The 15,996-nt window shown below is 40.5% G+C and overlaps 1 protein-coding gene across 3 annotated transcripts in view; it reads right to left on the bottom strand.

Annotated features, from left to right (window-relative positions):
• The window catches only part of frmpd3 (FERM and PDZ domain containing 3), an 86,323-nt gene extending 70,548 nt beyond the window's left edge, over nucleotides 1–15,775 (bottom strand). For all 3 annotated transcript variants that reach the window (XM_019367624.2, XM_025897291.1, XM_025897288.1), the window contains exon 1: nucleotides 15,237–15,775. The gene's annotated coding sequence lies outside the window, so the exon portion shown is untranslated. The remainder of the gene's footprint in view (nucleotides 1–15,236) is intronic.
• Between the last annotated feature and the right edge of the window lie 221 nt (nucleotides 15,776–15,996).

Below are 15,996 nucleotides of genomic sequence, written 5' to 3'. Positions count from 1 at the left end.
TCTTCAGAGTTTACAGAGTGGACTGACTAAAGAGGAAATATTCAGTGAGCAGCAATGCTCTGGCTGAAACTGCCTTGTTTATGTCAAGGGTCTGATGAGAATGGCTAGACTGCTTTGAGCTAATAGGAAGGAAACAACCACTGGTTAGAGCCAAGATATGCAGGAGAGCATCCCTGAATGTACAACATGTCCAGCCTTGAAGCAGATGGGCAACAGAAGCAGAGGACCACTCCGGGTGCCATTCCTATCAGCTAAGAACAGAAAACAGAGGTTTCAGTTCACACGGGCTCACTAAAATTGGACAACAAAAGATTGGAAAAATGTTACTTGGTCTGATAAGTGTCGATTTCTTCTGCAACATTCACAAGGTAGGGTCAGAATTTGGCATAAACAGTATGAAATAATTGATGTATTCTTCCTTGTATCAGAAGTTCAGGCTGATAGTGGTGGTGTAATGATGGTGGTGGTTTCATGTCACACTCTCAGCCCTCTAGTACCAGCTGAGCATTGTTTAAACACCACCGCCTACCTTTTATTACCACACTGCACCCATCTTCTGATGGCTGCCTCCAGCACGATAGCATGCCATGTCACAAAGCTCAAATCATCTTAAACTGGTTTCTTGAACACTGTATGTGAGTTCAAATGGCTTCCACAGTCTCTAGATCTCAGTCCAGTGGAGCACCTGTGGGATGTGGTGGCATCATTGATGTGCAGCTTACAAATCTGCAGGAACTGTGTGACGCAGTCATGTTCTAAAGGCTCCAGCCTTGTACAAGCCAGGTGTTCCTAATAAAGTAAGTGTATATTGTCACAATGGCAGGTGAAATATTGAAGCGAATGAAATTGAGTTCCACGTTAGACATGCCAGAATGAATAATGAAGTCATCAGAGGAAAAGTTCAGGCCAAAGCACCTTCGAGCTGCTTGGGCTTGGTGCTATAAACATCAGTGTTTCAGACCTGATGTTCTATTTCCTGTTCTGTATGACCACAGAAGCTCCATCCATGTACTGTTAGCATGTGTAAAAGAGGGTTAAATGAGTAGATAAATTAATGAATTCACAATTTTCTTCTATCTCTTGACGTCAGATTCCCATATGCCCATTTCTATAATTTTACTTCCTTTTAATAAACACCATTAAGAGACTCCCTCCTAATTGAGGACAAAATCCACACAGTTGTCTTCTTAACTTTTGAGAACTTCTTTGTGTTTCTATTCTTTTGCTGCAAGGGGGAGATGCTTAAAGAGAATTTCATAGTATCTTTGGAAGATTTTCTCTTCAGAAGATTTCCTCTTCATTCATTAATCATTATATTAGATTGACTTTATATTTTCATCTCTATATTCACACTAGAGTTATTATCCATCATCACTGCATTGAAAGGACATCAGGAAGGGATTTCTTACTGTAATGTATAAAGTACAAAATTATTACAGCAAGCAAAAACTGCGTTAGTTTAACTAATCCCCGAGCTCATAGTCAATATCCTACCAGGGCTTACAGGTGGATGCTGGGAGCGGTGCAGAGGTTGAAACAGCAGGCAGCAATGCCAGGCTCCCGTGGTATTGACAAGCCAGTGGGGGAGATGGGAAATCTGATGCTAAAACTGACCTGCAGGTAATTCTGGTGTATAGCCGTAAACATTATGTGTAGAGTGAGGCATGTCACACGTGTGGGAAGAAGCTTAAATTAAGTGTCTTAACTGACTTTCAGGCTTTGCTCCATTTTACAGTCTATAAGGATAAACATAAAATTTCTGGTAAAGACCTTATGACCTTATTTGAATACAATAAAATAACTTGGGATATATTTAAGCTCTCTGGGATTACGGATACTGGATTCTGTAGACTTTTTTTCTCTCCTCACAGAAAAACAAATCTCAGTACGTAAGAGCAATAAAGTTCTTGATAAAAAGCTTCAGGAGCCTGTTTTACGGCCCATTTGAACTGTCCAGGAAATTCATACATACAGTAAATGTGCTTTTCCGGGGTTAATTATTATTAGTTCATTATATAAAGGTAAATGTCAGCTTTTCTGCTGATACTAGTATCAATAATTAGGTTTATGCTTCACCGACCAAAGTATTACTCTGTTCTGATATCACATTGCTCACAAAAGTGTTCAAATATCTGTGTTGTGATTTATGGTTCATATTTTTACATTTCTACAGTTTCCTCTGCTTCATGACTTAATAATCACATCATCTAAAATATCACTTAATAGTATCTCATTATTAATACACAGATAGATAGATAGATTTTTTAAGTGATTTCCTTATCTTATAATTGTTATATGGACTTTAATTGAAAAAAAAAAAATCCTGTAAACCTTGTCAACTAAAGCTGTAATCATTTGAATATATGTCAGCATTTTCATCTTTACCACAATCTGCACCATCATCCAACTGTATTGCATATGTATATTGTATGAAAAATCCTTGAACCACCCCTTATTTCTTTATCTTTATTTTGCTTCAAAGTTGACAGACATTCTTGTAATTTTGTAATGTACGTGATCTTGATCAATTCCTCTGCAAAGGCCTTTCAAAGATTTCTTTGAACATTGGCTGCTTTTTCAATTATCTTCAGTCCAGCCCTTATATTTGAGGATCTTCAGAGAGTGTTTGTTTGTTTGTTTGTTTGTGTGTCTGCTAAATCACTCAACTCATTCAAGGCTAAAATGAGCACCTAACTCAAGGGATTAGTTAGAGTTGCATTTACACATAACAGAAAACTTAGCAAAGAATCAATTTTAAATGGTATTTTTGTCACAAAAACACATAATTTGTTCACATTTCCTCGGTTGAACACAGCTTGGCAGTCAACAATATGATTCCCAGAGGGCTATTAGCTCAAAATATGCTCTGAACACTATACTGAGAAAAAAATGGCAGGCCTAATAAAACCATCTACAGCAGACAAACAGTATCTGAAGGTCATGTCCTTAAGAAATGGGGGGAAAAAACAAAACAAAGACCTGACACAGGACCTGAGAGGCACACCTGGCCCTTCAGTTGATTCTTCCGTTCAGTGAAGCCTCAACAGAAATGGTCTCAGTGGAAGGATGGCTGTCAAGAAGCCGTTCACAAGGAAGGGAAACAGGAAGAAAGGGCTGAGGTATGGCAAAAAAAATCAAAAGAACTGGACTGAAAATCAGTGGAAGCAGGTCTTATAGAGTTCAAGCATATTTAAACATAAAAATGACAGTGAACTCAAGGGATGAATCAATGTTGCGTCTACATATAAGAGACAACTTACCAAGAACAAATTTAAATTGCATCTTAAGGCACCTTGTTACTAACAGGCTGTTATAAAACACGAAATTTGTTCTTTAGTCAAATCTATGAAAAATGTCAAAGATAACACAGTTTGAAAGGCATAAAATAGTAGCAAGTTAACAAGTTGATTCCCAAAGAACTATTAGCTATCCTCAAAAATGTTACCCTTGACACGAGGAAGACAAAAAAGGAAAGACAAAGAAGTGGCAGGCCTACAGAAAATATCTAGGGCAGATGAACAGTATCTGAAAGCCACGTTCTTTAGAAACAGACCGTTTTTAAGACATGGTGGAGGTTCTGTGATGGTTTATGGAGGTGCTTTGATGGTGGCATTGGGGATTTTGTCAAAATTGATGCAATTATGAACATAAATAAGTACCATCAGATTTGGATCCCTCTTGCAATACCATCTGTAAAGTGTCTGATTGGCAACAACTTTGTTTTCCAGCATGACAATGACCCCAAACACACTGCCAGCGCAGTAAAAGCAAATCTGGATAGAAAAACACACGATGGAACAGTTTCAGTCATGGATTGTCCTCCCCAGAGCCTGGACCTCAACATTATTGAAGCAGTTTGGGATCATCTTTGCAGGGAACAGAATAAAAGGCAGCCAACACTGAAAGAAGAGCTTTAAATGTCTTTTAAGACGCCTGGAGAACTATTCCTAAAGACTACTGTGTTGAAGAATAAAGGCGGTCACACCAAATATTGACTTTAAAGCTCTTTAAAATTGTACAGACTCTGTTTTTGCCCTATATACTATCTCCATGTATGTTTGAACATGCTTCAATACATTTCTGCACATATTTCCCATTTTCCAGGCAAACTATAAAGAAATGCGGAGTTGTCTCAAGACTTTTGTGTGATACCATTGACTGACTTGTTTAAATATGTTCTGTGAAGACAAATAAAGTCAACGCTGATGTTCATTGCTCAGTCATTAATTCGTGGCAGGCTGATATTTATGTGAGAACATGTTCTGCATAATAACACATTTAGTATGCCAAATTACATTAAAAGTTCATATTGGGCTGCATCTCTCCCTCAGGGTTGTAGAAATGTAGATGTTGGAAGGATGGCTGCTTATTCAGTAAAGCCACTTCTCTATTTTCCTTAAAGAGTCTGAACCCATTAAAATTTTAAATTAGTCTTTTCTGAAGAGAATGAATGTACCCTCGCACAACCTTGTTGTCACTGCAGCTTTTGTGAAAGTCTTTATGTTTGTGTGTGCGTGTGTGCACATCTGTGCGTGCAGAAGCCGTGCGGGGTGTTTGGAAGAGACTCTCTTACAGTAATAACTCCTCGTGGGCTGCTGTAGCTCTGCGTACTCACGCATGAGTGCACACATTCGATCATGCACACACGCAGGATGTAGTGTGCATGCTAACAGCCCTGTGGGCTGAAAGCTACAACCCCCGAAACAGTCTGCAGATGAAAATAAACCCTGTCTGTGTGCTTTTCAGAACTATTCGGTTACACAAGCAATCAGTCTGATTCAAACAGAATCTGACATAGTAGCATCCAAGTACAAATCTGAGCTTTTTGTTGGAGCCGTAGCTCATGTTTGTACATAGACATGCTGTGTTGACAGCAGAATCTAGCAGGGCTTTATGCAAGAAAGCATCATGATCTACAGGGGAATTACACCGCCTGCCTGCCATGACTAAGTTTTCAGAATATTAAATGCACATTGTTGCTTTATCTGGATGTTAATGGATTACCTATGAATACATACATGTTTGCAGAGAATGAATGTGGCATTATTAGGTGCAATGTAATATCTGAGAAGGGATGGAACTTTATCTTTTTCTACAACTGATTTAAAGAATTATAAACATGGAAAAAAGCAGTTAAATTACAATCTTGTCAAACTGTGGTTATCAAAAATTTGGAACTGGATCAGATTTTCTGCTAACTTAACTGAAGAAATGTTGCTAATTATTGTATTTAACGAGCTGTGAGGTGCGTGGAAAGGTTGCTAGTCTATCACAGAGCTACGCTAACATCCACACCTTTGACCAATTTAGAATCGCCAATTAACCTAGCATGCATGCCTTTGGAAATAATAGGCACATTAAGAATAGGCTTTCTGTCTAGACAGTATCTATACTTTATCTGTTACACTGCACACTCTAGCAGTTTGCAATATTTCAGATAAGGCTTATATAAAATTAGTTCCTCTAAAATAAAAAATATAGATTTTTTTTTCAGTATGAACTTCCTTTTTAAGGAACAATTTAAAATCATGGTAATGTACACATGCAAACTTACCCACACACACACATATATGCATGCACACACACACCTGTGAGCACTGATAGTATGTCAAAGTGTTTCATTTTCAGACCTTTGAAGTGAATCCCTGTATTATGAGGAAAGGTTTTATCTTTGGCTTGCACCGCTTCAGGGAGGGAGCAGTACGCACTTCAAAGAACCTCGCAAATCTCCACAGAAAGACAATAACAGAAGATTGAGATGAATCCTCAGAAATGTTTACTCCAACAAATCGCAAGCATCAGGAGAGATTCTCTTAGTTTTAACCTCTCATTAGATATTTTCTTGAGAGGGAACAGTGTTTCGTTTGCAGTAGGTGTAATGTGATTGGAGCAGTGAGAGGAACTTTTCAGCATTTTATCTGCACTACTACAATCAAAACAGATAACATCCATCCATCCTTCTTACATCTAACCAAAGTTAGGTTGTGGTTGCAGCAGGTTAAGTAATATTTCAGGTGTCCTTCTTGTTCCATCTGTGGGCTCCAGAGGTGTTCACAGCTCAGATGAGATTATATAACCTCAAATGCAGCTGGCTCCTCTAACCTCACTTTTTCTTTCACTACTCATGCTCATGAGAAATCTAAATCGACTGCTTCATCTTCCGTCTCCACTTCCTTGTTTGGTCAGCTGTACTGACAAACCACCTGCTGGTCCGTCTCGCTTCATCTTATCTTTACTTGTGAACAAAATCCTGAGATACGATGGCCTCAGTTCGAGATGCTCCTGATTAACAAAGTTTCCAAATCTCAGAGTCCGCTCGGGTCTGAGCGACATAAATTTAATCAATCAATTAATCCAGCAGTGAGCAGGAGTGTGTTTTATTTGTGATTCCACAGATTCGTCCGCAGAGACTTTACATTACAACGCACCAACTTTACATGCGGACTTCAAGAGAACAAGACATCAAGAGCAGTCAGGAATGAGTACTCGGCCATGCTGTCTCCAGCTGTCTGTGCCCATTTCCGCAACAGAGGCTTCATACCATCTGCTTCACACTCTGCCGCAAAGTGCCCCAGCGTGTGCTGAAGGTCATGTTATGATGAAACCAGTGGAACCATGTCAACTGCAAAAAAGCAGAGGGACAATTCTGAGGCTCCCGAAACAGACAATGAGACGAGGGGCAACCCCGAGAGTCCAACACCCGTTAAAAATGACGTTTGACTTTGCGCCACAGATCACACACCTGTTGGTAAAGCCAGGCTTACTCTGTGTGGTTTGTAAGCATTAATGCACTTCCAAAGAAAGAGGAAGCTACCTCAGTAGCTCAGTATTATCAGAACACAGTGGTGAGGTTGGGGTCAAACACAGTTTTCATTACAAATGACTGTGAAACGGCAGCTGCAAGAAAAAAAATGCAAATGTGAAAAGTAATCTTCTGTGATCTCACATGGAGCAGCAGTACAGTAAGCACAGGCTTCCTCTAACAAAATGCAGTTTTGTATGCAGCTGAGTACTCCGGTGTTATGTTTGGTTCCCCTTTCTTTCTTTTCTTTCTGCTTCTTGACTTGACTGATTACTGCAAGCTTGTCTGTAATCATGATGGGAAAACCTGCATCACTGTGTAGAATGAGAAACAAATCATTTCTGGATGGTTGGGGAGAATTGTAAAAATCCTCTGCTCACACACTAGCATACTGTAGTTACTCTGGCCTCCATTTTGTGACTGTTATGAGGTGGAATTTTTTTTATTGTTGTACAGTACAGCCAGAGAACAGCAACATGCGATCCCTAGTTCTGCACTAAATCAGTGATTTGATGATCTGTTGTACTCTTTTACATAAATGGTTCAATTTTGTCAATAAACAAGTGGTTGCAGTGTTAAAAATAAAACAACTATGAGCTGTGAGACTCCCCTGATCATCATCCCTCTTTTTGTTGTTTATATAACGGATACTGTGTCTGTGCGATCTCCTGATCTCAAATCTCCATCTTACGAGCAACTGTAAGGCTTCCAATTTGCAGCAATGGCAGCAGACGTGGAAATCTTGCGCTTTTCTCAAGACTACTAGAGATTTATTAAAAGTGGTGCTTTGTGAAAGAGGCAGCAGGTCCACTGCAGGCTGTGATTTAGAAAAATCTTGGAGAGCTGCACTCTCTGCTGATGTGAAGGTTCCACTTCACAGAGCTATATCTGGTTTAAGAGTGACGCAGTTCTTTTCAGGCAGCTTGTTAGGAAATGCCCCACATTTGGAGACGATCATGATTAGCAACCCAGAGTCTCTACCTGTGGGACAATTAAAATACCAGAAGAGGCTTCTCGAGGCTTGAACTATGCATAAAGTGGGGCAGGGCTCAAGTTGCTTTCGGTGGAAGTGAAAAGCTATTCATGCATTTGTAGTATTTTTTAAAACCTCATCTAAGAATGCTTGAAATGTGCTGTCAAAATGTACTTTCTAACAGTTTCAGTTCTCAGCAGTGAAAAATGAACATCATCCATCATCTGTGACGCCACATCCTTTTGTGCATCTTGTGTCCCATCTCTGTTTGTCAGACTCGTCAGACTTTAGATTTCATTTAAAAAAAATATATTGATCCAACTTTTGTCACTTTTACTCAAATATATGAAAAAAAGAGTCATTTCTCTATTCAAATAATACAAAAAAACTTGTACTGCACTAATTTTTTTATATTTTGTTAGGAAAATGGTCATTTTCCAATTTATTCAAACATGTGTGCACTTACATGGAAATACAGTATAGAAGGCAAAAGCAGAGTTTATACAATTCCAAGCTTCAACGTCAATATTTGGTATGACCACCTTTACTCTTCAACATAGCAACACTCTTAGGAAAACTTATAATTTCTGTAAGTAGTGTTCAAGAAAAGTTCTCTGGACTTCTTCAAGGACATTCAAACCGCTTTTTTTGTATGTTGGATGCCTTTTGTTTTGTCCTCTGACAAGATGATGATCCCACACTTTGGGAGGAGAGGAGAGGAGAGCCATTCCTCTGTGTGCTTTTCTGTTGTTTTACATCATTGGTAGTGTGTATGGGGTCACTGCCATGCTGAAAAATGGAGTTGTTTCCAATCAGATGCTTTCAGATGGTATTGCATGGTGGGTCAAAATCTGATGGTACTTTTCTGCTTTCTAATTCCACTAATTTTGACGAGATCTCCAGCACCACTGGCTGCAATATGGCCCCAAACCATGACAGAGCCTCCACCGTGTTTTACAACAGCTGCTGTTGTACTGCTCTCCTGACCTTTTCTGTGACAATGATTTGAATCAGAAAGTTCAAAGCTGGATTTATCAGTCTGTAAGACCTGTTGCCACTAGCACCTGTTCACCCTGCTCGGTGTTTCCCTTCTTTAAGAATGACTTCTTGACAGCCACTGAACTCTTTTCTCGTGGTTAGTGAGGAGGGCCAGATGTAACTCTGTCAGGTTTTTTTTTTACTGAATTCTTTCCTGTTTCTTAAGAATATCATTTTAGATTCAAGTGATGAAATGGAAACAAAAGATTTGCCTTTGTGTCTAAAGATACAATTTAAAGTTGATGATTTGCCAAGTTGTCTGTCACTGTATGGACAGATATGACACTGTGTCATATACAAACAAAAGAAAACATGAATTAAGTTGAAAAAACAAAGACTAAAGAAAAACATTTTTAAAAAAGGAAAAAGAATGTCCAAATGCCGGGAAGGTATTATGCAAGATTATTATTAAAATGACAAGAAAGCATGGCTCCTACTGAGCAAGATATAAAGAAATGAGGGGTGGTTGAAGACTTTTTGCACAGCACTGTGTATAATACACATTTCAGTGACTGTGAAAACATGCATTATGACAGTTTTAGTGCTTACAGTAAAGGTTTAGATAATAGTTTGATTTTTTGTTTTACTTACTTAAGAATATTTGTGTAAATGCTTGAACCTTTGCTTGTGCCGATCAGCTCTTTTACAAATTAAAAAATGTAAAACTGCAGCCATTTGAAGCTTGCATAATCAACATTGTTGTTACACGTGTTTTCTAGTATTTCAACAGTGTAAACGTGTAAACAAGATTTCATGAATAGAAAGGAACAACACAACAGGATCCGAGAAGTGGGAGAGATGGGAGATGGGGTTGAAAGAGAGACGCAGGGTGAGCATCAGTAAAAGAAATCCATTAAATTCTTTTGAAATAAATACTTCTGTTTTCTACACATGTGGACATGGACTGTAGATAATGATAAAAAAAGGCCCTGATGGCTCTTCAGTTTAGGCTCCCTCAATGATCCGCTCATTCCTCAGTGGCCATATCGCCACCTTCCCTCTGCTCACAACATCACCCATGGCTAATTTTCTAAAACTGACCTAACTTGCAGAATCGAGTTTTTATAGTAAACAAATGTAGCACATTTAAAATCCTTGTTTTTCCGCCCGCTAAAAAAATGAAAACCTTTGAAAAAGCAAACCTGCAAGAAACACTGCAGTCATCTGTTTTCTTTGTAAAACCTGCAGGAAGACACAGAGACACAGAGAGTGGACTAGACGGGAAATTTGTGACGCCCAACCATGAAATGCTATGGATAGTTTAATGCTGCCTTTGGCACGCTATGGTGACAGAAAAGGGAACGTGACGCCACAGTTAAAAAAGTAATTAACTTTATGGCCCCTGGCTATGTTTGTACCCTGCAAAACAACAACAGCAACAACAAGAAAAAATCTTCAACACAATCCTACCAATGATGATTATGTTTTGACTTGTGCGTGTGTGTATATGTGTGTGTAAAGGATGCAAAATTATATTATGTTTGAGAGAATGCAAATGTTCTCCTCAAAGGCTGCACATATCTCCAATGATGATTCATGACCCTGAGCATATTCAGCATACTGCTGGTACAGTGCTACAGATTTGAATCCTCCATTTCTGACTTGAAAGCTCTTGCATTCAGAGTTAGAGTTAATTCCTTGAGTTTATATGTTAATTTTTTATATGCTATTTTCCACACCGTATGCTAAGAGTAAAAGTGATGCGGTATGTTCGGCTTCAAAAACGTACAAAATGAAAGTCGAGGTCAGAGTGAGTTACAACGACAAAATGAAATTAGTCATTTCAGAAGTGCCACAAAATGACATATGGTCATGTTCAAGTGACTGAGCCCAGAAATGGTTGTGGTAATTATGACGGGAGCAAAGGAGGAAATAAGGTGCCATTGTTGTACAGCGGCAAAGCCAGAGCATGGGGGGTGGATGAGGGTTGAGGTGAATGAGTGACTCAGCAAAAAAACATCATTTTAACAAGATATACAACTGCTCATTTCCTGTTTCACACAGTCAGCAAAAGGGATCTAAAAGCTCCTTGTTGTTATAGACCCAACAAGTTCTCCGACTAAATGGCGTCGTTTATTTCTGCCATCTGAAACGACCCCATTAAAGGATACATTAGGGCGCAGGAGAGGTGACTCGGAGCTTGGAGTACAAGACTTTTTAAAAAAGTTTTCAGTTGCTTTCACATATCAAACATGCACTCACCACTTTGCATGCCCAGTTATATTGCTTAATTGTAAACAAAAATAAGAGTAGGTTTTGTAGGTTGCAATTACAGCTTGCACAAGGAGGCGTTTAAATGCATAAATTCTAACTTGCATACATAGAATCTGTGTTTTGTTTTTTTTACTGACAAATGGTTACAATTGCTCTTCTTCCTCCCACATTGATGAATATTTATTTAAAAAAGATATACTCAAGCTTATTTACACAATACAGTATGTCTTCTACCACAGAAAGTTTTTTCTTAAGCTGCATCCACACATATGGCTTTGAAGCTGACAGCTGGTCGCTTTCCAGGCATTACAAGCTCTGGTCGCCTACTGTAGATAGCCCTCTAATATATTTACTACCAGGTAATGTGTCAATCAACAATAGCCTGGATTCTTGTTTATAGGCACTTCAAGTCCTCACTCTAAAATTGGGAAAGGTTAAGGATCTGCCCACTTTGTATCTGCCTTGGTTATTTCACCTGTAATTACTTGAAGTCACCCAGTGTCATTGACTTTCTAGGTCCTCTGGTCACCACACCAGTGCCAGTGTGGATGGAGCTTCAGTGTTTGTGCAGCATAGACTTCCCAAAAGAGTTTTCACTCTTGTGCAAATTGCCTGTTGGGCTATGATTGACTTTCTAAAGCAACATTTTGCTCTACCCTTTAGTTACCAAGTATTTTGACGGAAGACATTTTTATCACCATCACTGTGACAACTTTCCAGAGGTGTAAAAATTCTGTGTTTTGGCATCTAATAGGCCTTCACACTCAGGGATGTTTTTATCAAACTGGACTTGCTGGATAATCTTCATGTCTCATTAGACGGGTACTCGAAGTAATGTATCCCTACCAATAAAAAACTGTGGTGGTTCGAAAGCAGGTTAATAGTGAGTCCACAGGTTAAGAGAAGCATGGTTCTGAGGTGGAGAGCTGACCATAAGGACACAGACATATTATAATCCAGTGTTCAAAGTCTGCTTTATTTTTATGTATGCTGCACATGCTTCCTTTTCCCAGTTGATAGTTTGGGATCCTGGCCAAGTTAAGCAATGACTTCACACTGCACTGCTCTTCTGCAAAGCAATAGCATGATTCTCAGAAATCTGCTGGCACAAAAGACCAATTAATATGCATGTTGTTACTCAGATATTTATTACCACAGTAACACTGCCAGTTTATTACTGTTTTTCTGTCTTGTGTGCGTCTGAGCCCTGGCCTCCAGTTTGGCCAAACTGGCCCTGAGATACAGCACCAGAAACAGCTGGTTGTCAAGGGTGACCGTAACAGAACATTGCACATAGATAGATAGATAGATAGATAGATAGATAGATAGATAGATAGATAGATAGATAGATAGATAGATAGATAGATAGATAGATATTTACCACCCACCTGCAACATTGTTGCAGATCAAGCACACCACCCGTGGCAACAGTACTCCCAATGGCAGCAGCCACCCCCAGCAGGGCAATGCACAAAAACTGCTCAGAGACGGCTTGTACATGATAAACAGCCTAAGGCCTCCACCTAGTCTGCAGACTCCCCACATCCAGCATCAGCAGGATACAGGCTGGAACAAGTCCAGTCCACAGAGACCCCACAAGTTACCCATAGATGGCATACCCTCAGAATCTCGGTCGATGATGTCTCAACTGGTCAGAGCTATTTTGGTGAGTTTAGAGACCTAAACTTGCCCTGATGGTTAATATTGCAGCTGGATGTCAATAAAATCAATTCAGTGGTACTGATCGGCAAATCCCAACATTACAGGAAAGACAGGGATAGTTTATCTCAACAAGACTGTCATAGCTCCATATTTTTGATCTCTGGAATACCTGCTGTACAAATGTCATTCATTTTTTTAACCACATTTGATTGCAATAAAAATAAAAAAAAATCCCTACCCTTATCCTTTAATTCCACTCTACATTGTTGCTTTCAAGTCCTGCGGAGCTTTGAAAACTGGACAGAAATCATTGTGCCTGACAAGACTGTAGATCTAGATAGGCATCACTGCTTAGATTTAAAATCAAAGCAGCTGGTGCGAGTGTGCCTATTCATGTGCATCTCTGGAGTGCCCACGTGTCTTGCAACAGAGCTATCCACTTGTGCTCAACTATCAGGGTAAAATGTTCATGAGACTGAAATAATGCATGTTGTTTCCACTCATTTAAATGCCCTCTACTGTAATTGGTGTAATCGGTAGGTTTTATCTAGTGCCAAGTCTGTTAACTGTGCTTTTATGTGCCTCTTCAGAACTGCCAGCCTGTGCCAGCTAGTTCTCCTTACATGAAGCTGATTGGATTTTGAAAGCATGTCCAGGCTGTGTATTTGTCAGTGGTGGGCCTCTTACTCGGGATCTCTCAATGAGCCATATTATGAGAGGTTGATAAGTTTGTGCACTTGGGCAATGGCTGCATCGCAAGTTTTGTTAATTTGCTGTAGTCGATAACCTTGGGGCTGTATTGCTTCCTCTAATGACTAAGCAGAACTTGGCAGATAAGATGACATAGCAGCTGCATCTGAAAGTGCAATGTACAACAAGATCACATAAAATATTACTGGGCTATAATGTGGCTTTAAATCATGTTTTATACATTCACAAAACATTTTTTTTCTGAAGGAAAATTTACCTGATAAACTGTGCTCTACCACAGTGATTCTTGTTTACTGCCATACAATCAACCTACGCATATATTTTCCGCAATAGCACACCTAATCAACCTCAGACATCCACTCTATCAAACCCCAGTCTAACCAGACTCTGAGTGAGCTGAGTGGCATTTAGATGGATGTTGCAGTATGGCTTTTAAAAACAACCTTTAAATCAGCCACCGTCCATTCTTAAACACGCCGCATAATGGAAAATATTGATATTTCTTGGCACATGTTGAATGTACTGCCTCTAGAATTAATCATGGCGTTGAAGCAAGTGTTCTCTCCACATCTGACTGACTTCCCTCAATGCTCTCATTCTCTCTATTTGCTCCTACCCACTGTCTCTATAGCCTGCCTAGTCAAATGATGAGATCAGAGATGCCTGGTCATCTAAGTAATGGATTTCTTTCTGTTGATTCCTCCTGGGTCCATGGCCCTGCGTTCAGTGATGTATGCTCCATGCAACGGTACCGGACAGCTCATCTCTTTCAGCCACAGGCACCTCTGCATAAGCACATTCACCCAGAGCCAATCTCTGAAATGCACTTTGAGGCTGTTGCTGCCCCTGGTCTTTGATATGCACGGAAAAATAAAGGCATTGTAACCATTTTAAAGTCCTGTAATGAGTGTTAGAGGTGAGTTCAGGGGAAAGATCCTTCATTAGCAGAGGTTCTAAACTGACCTTTTCCCTGGTCTGCAGGGGATGCCAGCACCACCATCTTTCGTATTAATAGTTGTGATTGTTCAGTTTCACTTGCATCCTCTGTGTTAACCTCACACGGCTTCAACATGTGTTTGTCGCAGTTTCACCGCTCTTCCTGTGTTCATACCCAAACTTCTACCCTCATCTGTGCCATACTCGTACCCGTGGGCCAGTCCCGCTCTGCAAGTCGGCATCATTTCTTCAAAGTCCTGTGTGGCATTTTTGCGTCATTTCTTCAACATGAGCACTTTCAGCTACCCTGCCACACCGTGAAATACAGCCTTTAGACTGTAATTGAAAAACTGTCCAAATGTGGAGTGTGGGATGAATATATGAATTACAAATGAAGCAGTAGGAGAAAAAAACAAAAAAAAACAAAGCAAAATGGTCCCCCCCTCCCAGCCCCAAAGCAGCACAAGCCCACAGTATATGACAGTCACATAAATTATACGAAATGTCATGGACTTTCAATCACTCTTCTGTTTTGCTTTTTCTTCCCCGTTCCTGCTACCTCTCTGTTGTTTCCTCTTCATTCCCACTGACATTCCTCAGATGGATATCAGACCATGTCCTCCAGGAGACATATTCCATTATTATGCTGCCACAGTGCTCATCCACAGACCCATCTCCCTTCTAATCAATGGCCATGCAGCACAGCAGGCACACACAAACAAAACAGATACAAACCTTCAGTAAATAACCAAACCAACAGTTGAACACTGATGAGGATGAAAAAAAGAAAACAATGACATATTCTATATCTCACACAGACACATTGCCGATTCCTTCACATCTGCGCAGATCAATATAGATGGAAATCCAACAGAGTAGCCCCAGCTGTGCACCTCTTACCTGGTGTCTCTGTGGTGGTCCTCCTCTCAAGCTGTGCTTGTTGAAGACCCTCGCGTTACACAGCCATGCCCTCCTATATGGGCATACATCTGTGGGACAGATCAGAGCTCTGCTGTCTCTGTCGGCATGGAGAGGAGGAGGGAGCAAGGATCAGAGAGTCCTCCCAGCCGGCAGCCCCATCTAGCGCATCTCCTTGTGTCTCCCGCTCTCCCGGGTCATTCCAGCCAGCCCCTCAGCAACCGCAGAGCCAGGGAGCGAACGCGGGGGGATGGGAGGTGCTTAGAGGACTGAAACGGACATGGAACGGCGAGCAGAGCACCTCCTCCTCCTACATGTCTGACTGCAGCCAGTGGACATGCTGCAGCTGGAGTCTCTGTCCGGTTCCTGTTTGCTTCCAGTGCATGTGAGTGTGTGCGTTTCTGTGCATTTGCGCATCAGTGCCGGCTCCTCTCTGTGCTGTGTGTGGAGGGAAAAAAAGAGTCTGCCTACTGCCTCACTGTTAATGCTGCTGGTGGCACCGAGATGAGATGCTGAGGCAGTGTGAGAGAGGAAGAGAGAGAGAGAGAGGAAGATAGAGAGAGGGAGGAAGAGGTGCATGTGGGAACAGGGGAGGGACAATGGCAAGGGAGACTATTTGAAAGGTCCTCTTGCTCCGTCTATTAATATCAATCAATGAGAGATGCATGACTGTGTTAATGACTCACTTGAACCTGCATGTGTGTGTGTGTGTGTGTGTGTGTGTGTGTGTGTGTGTGTGTGT

The sequence above is a fragment of the Oreochromis niloticus genome, linkage group LG2 (genome assembly GCF_001858045.2).
Source record: "Oreochromis niloticus isolate F11D_XX linkage group LG2, O_niloticus_UMD_NMBU, whole genome shotgun sequence".
NCBI classification, from domain to species: Eukaryota; Metazoa; Chordata; class Actinopteri; order Cichliformes; family Cichlidae; genus Oreochromis; species Oreochromis niloticus.
This window is presented reverse-complemented; position numbering and strand designations above follow the sequence as displayed.